Source organism: Anolis carolinensis, chromosome 5, assembly GCF_035594765.1.
Source record: "Anolis carolinensis isolate JA03-04 chromosome 5, rAnoCar3.1.pri, whole genome shotgun sequence".
In the NCBI taxonomy this organism is placed as follows: Eukaryota; Metazoa; Chordata; class Lepidosauria; order Squamata; family Dactyloidae; genus Anolis; species Anolis carolinensis.
In genome coordinates, this window is record NC_085845.1 from 110,365,275 (window position 1) to 110,378,054 (window position 12,780).

Sequence of the window (12,780 nt, forward strand, 5' to 3'; positions counted from 1 at the left end):
CATCCTAACAGAACACTGCAACACCATCTCCCTGCCCCATAGGGACCTCATCATATTGGCAGCTGGAATTGTCACGGATCGTGGCAAATCGGGCAGTGCTTGTCGGGGTGTGTGGGGAGCCCATCGCCCCATGCCCCACATCATCTGACTTATGAGAAACCCCATCCCATGGGGGAAGCCTCAGCTATTGTTACCAATAAAACACGGGGATGTCGCCCTTATTGCTGCCGCGGTGGCATATACTAGTTCCGCTTTGGTTTAGCTATGGAGGCCTGCTGGAAGTAGTTGTATGTCATGGGATGGGAAGCCAGCGTATGCCTCTGAAACAGCCTGGTCTGATGAGGTTGTATGTCTCACTTGTTGCTTCACAGAGAATTCAGGCAGACAAAACTGGGCAAAGATAACACCCTCCACCAGCTTCATCCAGCCAAGTCTCTGCATTGCAAGCCAGTTCAGCATGCTCATCAAGTATTTATTATTTATTTATTTACCATATTTATATCCCGCCTTTCACTCCAAGGGGCACTCAAGGTGGCTTACAAACGGCACTTGCATAGTGCCTTGACAGAGCCGGCCCTAGGTATTTTTCAAGTGTAGGTGAGCAGAATTTTGGCGCCCTCCCCCCAAACCAATCATGCTCATCAAGTATTTATTGTTTATTTATTTACCATATTTATATCCTGCCTTTCACTCCAAGGGGGACTCAAAGTGGCTTACAAACGGCACTTGCATAGTGCCTTGACAGAGCTGGCCCTAGGTATTTTTCAAGTGTAGGCGAACAGAATTTTGGCGCCCACCCCCCAAACCAATCACTGAAAAATAAAAGCGTTGGATAAGCGAAAATGTTGAATAATAAGGAGGGATTAAGGAAAAGCCTATTAAATATGAAATTACATTAATAATTTACAAATTAAGCACCAAAACATCATGTTTTACAAGAAATCAACAGAAAAAACAGTCTCGACTGCGCCCCCGTATGATTTGCGCCCGAAGCGACCGCTTAATTCGCCTCATTGTTGGACCGGCCCTGCTTGGACATAAAAACATACACTTGAAGTAAAATTAAATTATGATTAAATACATACATAAAAACATAATTAAAATACATTCCAATGTTAAGATACATCATCCAAAAGCAAGGTCTAAGGCTGTTCCATTATCAGTTGCATGATTTCCATGTCAACTTATTGCACTGCACTATTTTTCAATATTTTCAATATGAGGATCAAGACTGTTTTTCCATTCACTAACTTGGCATTAAGCAAGCATTTTTCATTGACAGCATTATTGCAGTTTATATGTTTGAAAGGCAGCCATATGTTCCTCCAGTTTGCAATTGGTAAAACTGTTGTGCTTTTAACAGCACAACAAGCAGAATCTCAACAGGAGAAGCTTCTCAGCATGAAAACAGCTATACTAGCTGAACTTTTACCTCTTATGCTGTTGAAGGAACATGTGGCAAGCCTTGTGGGTCTGTTGCTAGCTCCTGTTTCCCAACAGTAAAATGAGCAAGAAACATTGGTTTAGTACCCATTCGTGATAAACTGCATACAAAAGGGAAAGCATATAACCCTTTTATCCCTTGTCTAATTATGAATTTTTTCAGCACTGTTCAGGGTTGAAACATTCCACGATTTCCAATTAGTATTTAGAAATGATTCTGCATAATACAAGCCAAAATAAATTTTAAACAGATTGTAGTAGAGAAAAAAAGATGCTGCAGCTTTCCTCTGGAGGTTTCACAAAGTTGTTTAACATTCCTTGATACAGCCTGTTTTCTTGTAGTGGGTGGATAGCGTGGTAATCCTTTCACAACTTAATAGTACACATTAACCTACTTGCATGTACTTTGGAATGTGTTGGTACTTATATTTTGATCATAGCCCCCTGGATCACAAGGAATTATTTCCCAGCTATTTTATTTGTTCCATACAAGCAGGCATTGCTGTAATAGATTTAGAAATGCAAAATTGGACTTCATATAATTACAGTGGATAATTTCGATTGCAACAGAGACCTAAAGTTTAAAATTGGGTCTTGTGAACTTTTTACTCCAGCGGTCATGGATGTTTCAAATTTTCTCTTACAAATTCACTTTAAATAGGCAAATCAGTAATAAATAACCTCTCTTGAGGGAGATTAAGAAGAAACCAAATAGCTTGTTGAGGAAAAATACCCTATAGATTGTTAGCAATCACTTCTTTGAAATAATTCATAATCTCAGTGTTGCTTTGCCAGCTTCTAAAGAGGTTAATATAAAAGTGATTTAAGTGTTAGAAGATGATTCTGTACTAAGCCTTCTAAGACTCCTATAAAGTGGCAATATGCTCAGAGACTGAGTTCTAATTTAATGATGCCTTTCTTGTAAAAAATAATTGATAACGTAATTGTTAGTTTTACATGTTTACTGGCTCTTCTTCCCCTTTTGCAACAGCTTGATACTCAGGACTTATGTAATTTATATCATTTTAGCTCCATGGCAGATAAAACTTTAGTAGTTGAATTTCTGTGGGCTAGGCAGTTAACAGCAAGGGAAAATTACCATTTTTAAAGGTGGCAATAGTTCTTGAACTTCACACACAGCAGGTAGGGGCTCATAAACTTTATGACAGAAAAAAAGATTGGAGGATGTAGTTTTGAAGTGAAGATTTTATGCATTCTTCTCTGGCCACAAAAATTTGCCTTGGAGGAAATTGCAACTAGTTTCTAAAGACACTTTAGTGCTAGGAGTTGACAATAGGGGTTCACAGGAACTCTCTAGGTCAGTGGTTCTCAACCTGTGGTTCCCCACGTGTTTTGGCCTAAAACTCCAAGAAATCTCAGCCAGTTTACCAGCTGTTAGGATTTCTGTGAGTTGAAGGCCAAAACATTTGGTGACCCACAGGTTGAGGACAATTGCTCTAGGTAAATGTCTGTACAAGGGCACCTCAGAGCCATGTCGAATTTTCCCACCGCAAAGCCAGTGTGAATGCTAATGCTCAGTAGGTGTGTTAAAAAAAACCAGTTGAAAACCAGCTCACTAAGGCCTTGAAAGATCTCTCCAGCTACTACAAAGAGAACCACCTGAAGCCTAACCCTTCCAAGACACAAGTGTGTGCTTTCCACCTACGTAACCGTGAAGTTACTTGGGAAGGCCAAGAGCTCGAACACTGTTTCCATCCTAAATACCTTGGTGTCACCTTAGACCGAACACTAACATATAGGAAACACTGCATGAACAGCAAACACAAAGTAGCTGCACGCAATAACATCCTGCGGAAACTGACTGGAAGTGCATGGGGTGCAGACCCACAAGTAATAAGAACATCAGCCCTGGCCTTGTCTTTCTCAATGGCTGAGTATGCCTGTCCTGTTTGGCACAAGTCTGCCCATGCAAAGCAGGTGGACATAGCACTGAACGAAACATGCAGAATAATCACAGGATGCCTTAAACCTACACCTGTCGATAAACTCTATAAGCTAGCTGGCATTACCCCCACTGACGTGTGACGGGAAGTTGCTGCTAACTGTGAGAGAAAAAAGGTTGAACATTGTGAAAGCCACCCACTGCATGACTATCACCCTCCTCCCACCAGACTCAAATCAAGGAAGGGCTTCATGAGAACCACCACTCCTCTTGATGTCCCCCCAGCAATAGCAAGGGTGTCCCTCTGGGCAGCTAAACCAGGCAATTCTAACTGGATGGCCCCCCATGAGAGTCTGCCTCCAGGGGCAAACCAAGAATGGGCAACTTGGAGGTCCCTAAATAGACTGAGAAGTGGAGTGGGCAGATCAAAAGACAACCTGGCAAGATGGCACTACCTGGAGGAATCTTCCATCTTGTGTGACTGTGGAGCTGAACAAACAACTCCTCATATGTATGCTTACCCACAATGCCCTGCCTCATGCACGGAGGAGGAGTTGTTTAAAGCTACGGACAATGCGATTGCTGTTGCCTGCTTTTGGTCCAAAACTATTTAGCTGTTTGTGATTCCTTTATTTTATCACTTTTAAACTTATTTATTATGCAATGTTTTTGACATGAAATAAAAAAAGTAGGTGTGTGAAGGAACAATCTATGTTGTTGTTAACTGCCATCAACTTTGATTTATGGTGACTCAATGAATGAGAAACATCTAAGTCACCAAATCATCAACAGCCTTGCTCAGAGTTGTGGCTTCCTTGACTGAGTCCATCCCACTACAACTGTGGTTCCCAACGTTTGGGCCTCAAAGTGTTTTGGACTTCAGCTCCCACAGTTCCTAACAGCTGGTAAGCTGGCTGGGATTTCCAGGAGTTGAAGTCCAAAACACCTGGAGGCCCAAAGGTTGGGGACCACTGAACTAGAACAAGGTCTTACTGTTTTCTATCTTACCAAGCATTATTGTCTTTCCAAATGAGTCATACCTTCTCATGATATGAGCAAAATATGACAGTCTCTTAGTCATCCTTGCTTCTAAGGTCCATTTATTTGTCTTTTTAAGCAGTCTATGGTAAGGGTTGATGTGTATTTTCCGGACTGTATGGCCATTTTCCAGAAACATTCTCTCCTTATGTTTCGCCCACATCTGTGGCAGGCATTCTCAGGGGTTGTGAGGTATATTGGAAAAAAAACTAAGCAAGGAAGGATGCCTTATTATTATTATTATTATTATTATTATTATTATTATTATTATTATTATTGATACAAGGACACAGTATAACACAACAAACGAGATCTATATGCTGGATTTCGTATCACAAAATCACAAATCGAACACTTCCCAAGCATTTAGGACTGTGTGATTTATTATTATTATTAACAACATTCAGGCTGGGTGGCCATCTGTCAGGGGTGCTTTGCTAGTGCTTTTGGTGCACAAAGGCAGAAGGGGTTATACTAAATAGCCCAAGGGGTCTCTTCCAACCCCCTTTCTTATTTTTATTATGATTATTATGATTATTATTAACATTGAGGCTGTATTTGTGCCTGTTTTGTTTTTTTACTTCTTGTTAACAGCTTGTTTATTTTAACTTCTTTTGTACTGCGAATTGTATGTTGCATGTATGTCTATGTGCTAAATGTTTTGATATGGCCGATGGGCTAATCAATAAAACATGATTGATAGGAGAACTTCAAAATAAGATCTGTGCAATGTGCATGGGAATTTGTTCATAATTTTTTTTAAAAAACGATAGTCCGGCCCTCCAACGGTCTGAGGGACCGTGAACTGGCCCCCTGTTTAAAACGTTTGGGGACCCCTGGCATAGACTATATTAACTTTAGCATTCAGTTATATATCTTTACATGTTAATATTGTCTAGTTCCTTTATAGCTGCCCTTCCAAGTCCTTGTTTTCTTTTATTTCTTGACAGAAGGAACAGAAATTTTCATTGTCTTCAACATCTGTTGTCATTCCACATAAAGATTTTCCACTTGGTGGGGGAGTTCTAGTAGGATCTATAATATTTTTTTATCATGTCAAAAGTGAATTGAGAATATACTGCAAGTCACTTCTGGTGTGAGAGAATCGGCCATCTACACAGACGTTGCCCAGGGAATGCCCGGATGTGTTACCATTCTGCTGGGAGGCTTCTCTCATATCCCTGAATAGCTAGGGCTAACAGATGGGAGCTCACCCCATCTTGTGGATTCAAACCTTCAATCTTCAGGTCAACAGTTCAGTCGGCACAAGGGTTTAACTCACTGCACCACTGTAGCCCCAGGATTTATAATAAAATGTAAGAACTCTTTCAGATACAATACCTCAAGTTCCACTTGAAGGCCCTTAACAATTGCTATCTTCCAATACCTTCTTTAAAACCAGAGATACCGCTTTGTGCCAGCCAGCCAGCCTAGTTAATTTCTATAATAACAACATTGTACAAAGATTTTGTAACTAAGAATATTTCCCAGTTTCAGTATTAAATGTTTTCATTTACATGCTTATGGTTTTTGCAAATGCTCATAATACACATTTGATTCCAACTACACTAACTGGGATGGGGAGGATATTTTTACATGAGGTCTAAAAGTGGGTTTGGTGTTCCGTTTCTGGGTTCAGCTGGAGCACACCAGGATTGCTAATCTTTTATTGTATCAACCAGTTCTGCAATAACTTTATGAAAATAGCAAGTACATTTAGCTTGTCTCCTCCCCATCCATGCATTGTTTCTTCATTGATGTCCCCTTTTTACACAATCCCAAATGTTCAAAATCAGACTGGTTTGAAGTGAATATAGGACAACGATGTGAGATGCTAAGTGATTCCATTCTTGGTTGGGAGGGCTGCAGCTCACATTATAAGTCTTGTGTGAGGATGTCCTACATTCTGTGCAAAGGAGCATCTTGTGGTGGTTTCTGGAAGGAGGAGAAAAAGTTATAAGTGGAAACTGGATCAAAATTTCACTGAACAATAGTATATTTTTATATTTCTGTGATTTGGGATTAATGTTTATCTGTGATGGAAATCATATTTCGATCCAATCAAGTTGAATTCTTCATAATCCTTACTGCCCTGGAAGCATTTTTCTAAATACTGGAAGCATTTTTCTAAATTCCAAGATGGGACTTTTGTTGTACCAACATTGCAGATATTTTTGAAGTTCTACAACACAGTGTGTCCCAGGTTCAAATCCTGGGAGCGGAATGAGCGCCCGCTGTTAGCTCCAGCTCCTGCCAACCTAGCAGTTTGAAAATATGCAAATGTAAGTAGAGCAATAGGTACCGCTCCGGCGGGAAGGTAACAGTGCTCCATGCAGTCATGCCGGCCACATGACATGGAGATGTCTATGAACAATGCCGGCTCTTCAGCTTAGAAATGGAGATGAGCACCAACCCCCAGAGTCAGTCACGACTGGACTTAACGTCAGGGGAAACCTTTACCTTACTACAACTAGTTCTACAAGTAATGTAGGGTGCACAAATACAAGGGGTATTTAAAGACTGATTTGCATTTTGAAATATATTATTGCAGTCAGGGTTGCCAAGTGTCGAAGGTGAAAATAAGACCCAGGCACAGAACAGAACCTGAAGTTGGAACTGCAAACATCCAAAGTCCAAGGCAAGGCATGGTTTAGGAGGGTGGCTGCCCAGTGGAGTCTGTTATGGTGGAGTTCATTCAGAGGATCAACGATGAATCTGGGCTGTGGCCTCTTCTCTGAGAGGACTTCAGCCCTTAAAGGGACCCCCAAATATGCTGCTGCTACTGCCCCCACCTTTTGCGTTGTTTGGGTTGCACCTTTTCCAGTCTGGGAAGAGAGGGAGAGAGGAGAAGGGGGAGAGGCTAGCGGGAATACAGGACAATTTATTTATTTCGTGTCAAAAGCATTGCATAATAAATAAGTTTAAAAGTGATAAAAAATTAACAGGACAATTGACATCCTGGGAAATAATGTAATGGGATGCGAGACATTTCGCTCACATATGGGGCTGTCCATTAAAATCCAGAATGCCTGCCAACCCTTATTGCAATTCCTGCTGGTGTGGAAAAAATGAAGTAGCTGGGAAATAATTCTTTGTAATCTTGTGGGCTATGATCAAAATATCAGTAAGCTGAACTCAAGCATTCCAAAGTACATGCAACTAGGTCAGCATGCATTACTGAATTGCTAAAATATAACCACACTGTCCACCCACCACAAGAAATCAGGGTGAATCAAGTCTTGTCTGCAGATTTTCTATAGGGGGAAATGGGGAGAAAGAATCTGCAGGTTCATGTGAGGGACATTGCCATCTTGTCCTTTTCATCAAGAGTGGCTAACTCAGGGGCCAGAGTAGCTGTAGCATCTCTGACATTGTATATGTTATACTGGAAAGAAAAACATAGCCATTTGGCCTGTGAGCAAAATCCAAAATTAACTCTTGTGGAATACCTTTATATTATCACTACACTATTACTGAAAATGTGAGTATTGGAGACCTCTGGGACTTTGTCAGGTTGGCTATCGAGAAGAAACAGGAAAGGTCAATATTTGCTAGAAGTCATTGTCAGGGGATTTGTAGTTAGAGACGAAATTCTGCGAACTTGAAAAATTGGTTTGAAATGTGTTGCAATAAGGTTGCACCTCAGGGGATATGATGTCACGAGATAAGATGCATTCTCTCCACCTTGCTAGACAGAACTTGACTACAGCTAAGGACATTTTCAGACTTTTCTAAAGAAGTGTGAGTTCTCTCAATATAGCTCCTTGGGTTTGGCCAGTTCTTTTGGGAACTCTTTGTAGTGATTTCTTAGATCTTCATTAGGGGCTTTCCAAAATAGTTTTTTTTTTAATTTTAAAAAAACAACAACCAGAAGTGTGGTTTGATGAGGTGATCTTATGGTTTCATCGCTGACAATGGAGGCCCAGATCACTGCCATAAGTAAGCAGGCCTTTTTTCATCTTCGCCAGGCAAGGAAATTGGCATCCTACCTTTCGACAGAAGCATTGGCAACGGTAATCCATACAACAGTCACCACTAGGTTGGATTATTGTAACGCCTTATACGCCGGCCTTCCGAAGACAAAAACCCAGAAGATCTGAATGGTTCAAACTGCGGCAGCCAGGCTGCTAGCGGGATCATCTATAAGATCCTAATGTTACACCGATTCTGAAACAACTGCATTGGCTACCAATAGAACATTGGATCTCTTACAAGATACTGATTCTGACATTTAAAGCTTGAAATGGCCAAGGTCCATTATATCTCAGGGACCGCCTCATTCCTTTTTTTCATCAGTGGTCACCTCGATCCTTCCAGGAAGATCTCCTATACGTACTGGGCCCTAGGGAGGTACACCTGGAAGCTACAAGGTGTAGAGCCTTTTAGATCTATGCTCCAATTCTGTGGAACTCATTGCCTCCATATGTTCGAGCAATGTCGGAGTTGCGACCTTTTGTAAAAGCGCTTAAGACTTGGCTGTTTGGTTGTGCATTTAAGTAAATCAGATCTAATTTGCCAAATAGTCACTGTTGAATTTATGTTGATTGTTTTTATATTGTGGATTGATATTTTAAATTGTAAGTCGCTCAGAGCACTCTGGTGGAGAGCAACTAATTAAGAAATAAAGTGAAGTGAAGTGAAGTGAAGTTTCATGGGAGGAAATGGGAGACTGATAATGGGACTGGGGACACCCCCCAAATACCTGAAATACAGGATCTCCCAGGAAACACAAGAGAGTTAGCCATTCTAGTCAGGCAGCAGTACTCTTTGACAGAGAAAGCTAGAGACTTTGTAAAATGTCAGTTTCCACGATTCCATAACATTGAGCCATGAATGTTAAAGCAGTGTCAGTGTAGGTGCACTCTAAGAATACAACAATCCATTTCAAGGGTTTCATCATTATTGTTTATTGAAACCATCTACTGCTGCTGTCCACATTGCAAAAAGATTAATATCTAGAGCAGCGGTCCCCAAACTAAGGACATTTACCTCCAAGGTCATTTACCTGGCCCCTGCCCTAAACTTTAGACTTAGGGTTGACCTAAGTCTGAAACGACTTGAAGGCACACAACAAATGCAATCCTAATTTTGGACTATTTCATCATAATCCGGCCCCTCAACAGTCTGAGGGACCGTGAACCAGCCCTCCACTTAAGAAGTTTGAGGACCCCTGATCTAGAGAATGGCAGACAAAGACAACACATGAGTTAAAACAATCACATTTGCCTTGAGAAATCTAATTTCAGGGTTTGTTTTTAATATTACATCAAGACAGTAGGATGCTCACAAGACTCTGAGTAAAGAAAATAAAGGATACTGTAGAGAGCAAAAGGAGACTGCTGAAGGGACCAATTAGCAAATATTTGAAAGAGGAAAGAGTCCAATGCTTCTTCCTTCATTCTCAAAGGTTGCCAAGTATTGTGTAAAGTGTCAAGGAATGTTATTTTGAAACACAACTGGGAAGTCTGTTCCTCAGAATAGTATATAGTAGGAGGCAAACGTATCAGGGGTGAAATGAAGTTGTTCAGGCAAAAAGCACAGAAGTTTCTGTATCTGGAGCTAATCCTCAAATATTTCAATGTATAGACATATTGATCGTCCCCAGACATTTGAACACCACATCATCTCTACCTGACCACCACCCCTTCCATGACCTTGTGTTTCACTGAACTTACTTTTGTGTATTACTCTGATTAATTAGATGTAGGTTTTTATTATTGTTGTTACTGTTGGTACATTCAAGTTGATTGCAATTTATGGCCCTATCATAGAGGTCACTTGGCAAGATTTATTCAGAGGTTTGCCCAATAGACTAATATGCAACCTCATCAGACAGGCAAAATTACCCATCCTACAACACTTTGACTTCACTTGAGGCACACAGCCTGCCAGCTTCCTTCACATGATCTACTTCTGGTGGAGCTCCATGCCTCAAGTGAAGTTCAAATGTGATAGGAGGCAGCACTGGCCACACAGGAGACTTCCTGTGTTTCATGGGATACAGGGGAATGGGAGCCGGGTGGCGATGCTTCCCCTCATGGGATGGGGTAAGGGGCAAGGCGGGAGATGCGGGGCACAAAGTGGTGAGTTCCCCACATCCCATGCAGGGCCCCAATAGATTTGCCATGATGCATGGCAAACCCTCCCCCTCAATGTGATGAGGTCCTTAGTGTGACTTCTGCTGGATTTCCATGGCTGAGCAAAGATATGAACCCTGCTCTCTCATCGTCTGAGCCCAAACCTCAAATCACTACAAACACTGAGTCATGAATGTAGAAGTTCACCAATTGCTGCATATAGTAGCCTGCAACCAAATATTTAGCTCCTTCCAAGCAAGCTGCGTAAACACTGGAAACTACACAGAGACCAATAATCATATAATATCTTTATTAAAACAATAATAAATTCAGGAAAGAATAAGTGGAAAGGATGAGTGAACAATAGTCCTTTAAGAAATGATATTAATTAGTCCAAAGAGTTGAATAGATATGTCCAATATTATTGTCCAAACCGAAACACGCTCAAAACTGTTGTGAAGTTCTTGAGCGGGGAAAACAACAAGAAAGCAGGAGTGAATAACAAGGTCCAAAGTCACTAGGAAGTCTTAGATATCAAGGCAGGCAGAGGACGAAGCTGAAAGCAATCTAGATTCAGGAACAAGGCAAGGACGTGAATTTACTCTGGATTAAATCGGGAGTCGCGGCTCGGCTTGGCCGCCAGGAACAGGAGACTTGGCTTGGTGAAATCAGGGAACTGGAAATGGTGAAGTGTTCTCAGAAGTCGCTACGTTGACACCACAACTTGTTCACAGTGCAAGACACTTTTATAGAACTTAGATCTAATCACAGCAAAGGGAAAGCAACTCCCCAAAGGTTCTCAAGGCAATCTGCTATCCAGTATCCCCACTAGATGCCAAACGTTTACTCCTGTTTCTGTGATCTCTGTTGGTGCAAAAACTCCCTTCTGTTAAAGGATACATTCCCTGGGGAACTCAGGACATCTGGTTCTACCACGGGAGTAATGTTTCCAGTATCTCTCCCAATTAAGGAAGCCTCAGAGCTATCCACAGCTGGGGTCTGTAATTGGAAGGAGCTTGGAGAACTGGGTAAAAAGTCAGAATAAGCTTCATCCTGGTCAAAGTTAATTTCTGAACCAGGTTCAGAACCCAAAGGAAGCTGGGATATAACAGAAGCTAAACTTTTGTTATTCATCTTCTGTTATTTATTTAATGCAGCTAGAAAGCAATGTGTTCATTTGTGTTAACATGGTTTACAAATTGCTTAAGAAAAGATGTAGGTGCCACTAAATGCCATCTTTCATAGGCCACTTTCACATTTGATCACCATTTGATGTCTGATGAGTCCAAAATATCGTCCTTCCTCATATGGAGTTCAAAAAGAAAGTGAGACTACAGTGTCACAGAGATTCCTTCTGTTTATGAATTAGAGAAATAAAGAGGCTATATAGGCTATTGAACACATTTTATTTAATTATTTGTCACATGAGTCACCATTTTGTTTTCACTTGACAGAATGGAACCTATCTGAATCCATGCTAGCAGCCTCTTCACTTTTGCTGTATCTTTTTTTTTGCTGAATGAGTTAGAATTCAGACTGAGCTGAGTTAGACTTTGGATTAGGCATATGTGATGTGTTTAGTCCATTTCAAAGTTCTTTTGGAAGTAAAAAAAAAAACATGGTCATATTATATCAAGAAAGTTATGACAATGGGTTGATAGATGGTCCCTGTTATTTTCACCTTTGTATCTTAAACCTATTGACCATTTTGCTCCTTTCTTACCTGTAGAGTTTACTGCTTTCCCCTTTTTTCTGAGAAGGGGCATCTCTAGTGGTATCTGCTAACTATTCTTATACATAGAAGTCCAGCTTTAAAGCTCCCTGTAACCAAATATAGATTATTTGATTTATACAGCATACTAAGAATATGCGAAGAGGGATTCCATGCATATCAATTCTACCATACTTTGAATGTCCCTCTGTTTTCAACTTTACTGGGTGAAAGACTGTTTTTGGAAACATGCCTTTTTAAGGTAACATCTTGAAGAAATCCCCAAGTGGGGATTCTTCAAAAATGGAAATCTTCCAGGCTCTATAATAAAGCTAATTGATGTTGTGAGTTAAAGAAGTACAGTAGAGTCTCACTTATCCAAGCCTCGCTTATCCAACGTTCTGGATTATCCAACGCATTTTTGTAGTCAATGTTTTTAGTACATTGCGATATTTTGGTGCTAAATTCATAAATACAGTAATTACTACTTAGCATTACTGCATATTGGACTACTTTTTCTGTCAAATTTGTTGTATAACACTATGTTTTGGTGCTTAATTTGTAAAATCATAACCTAATTTGATGTTTAATAGGCTTTTCCTTAATCC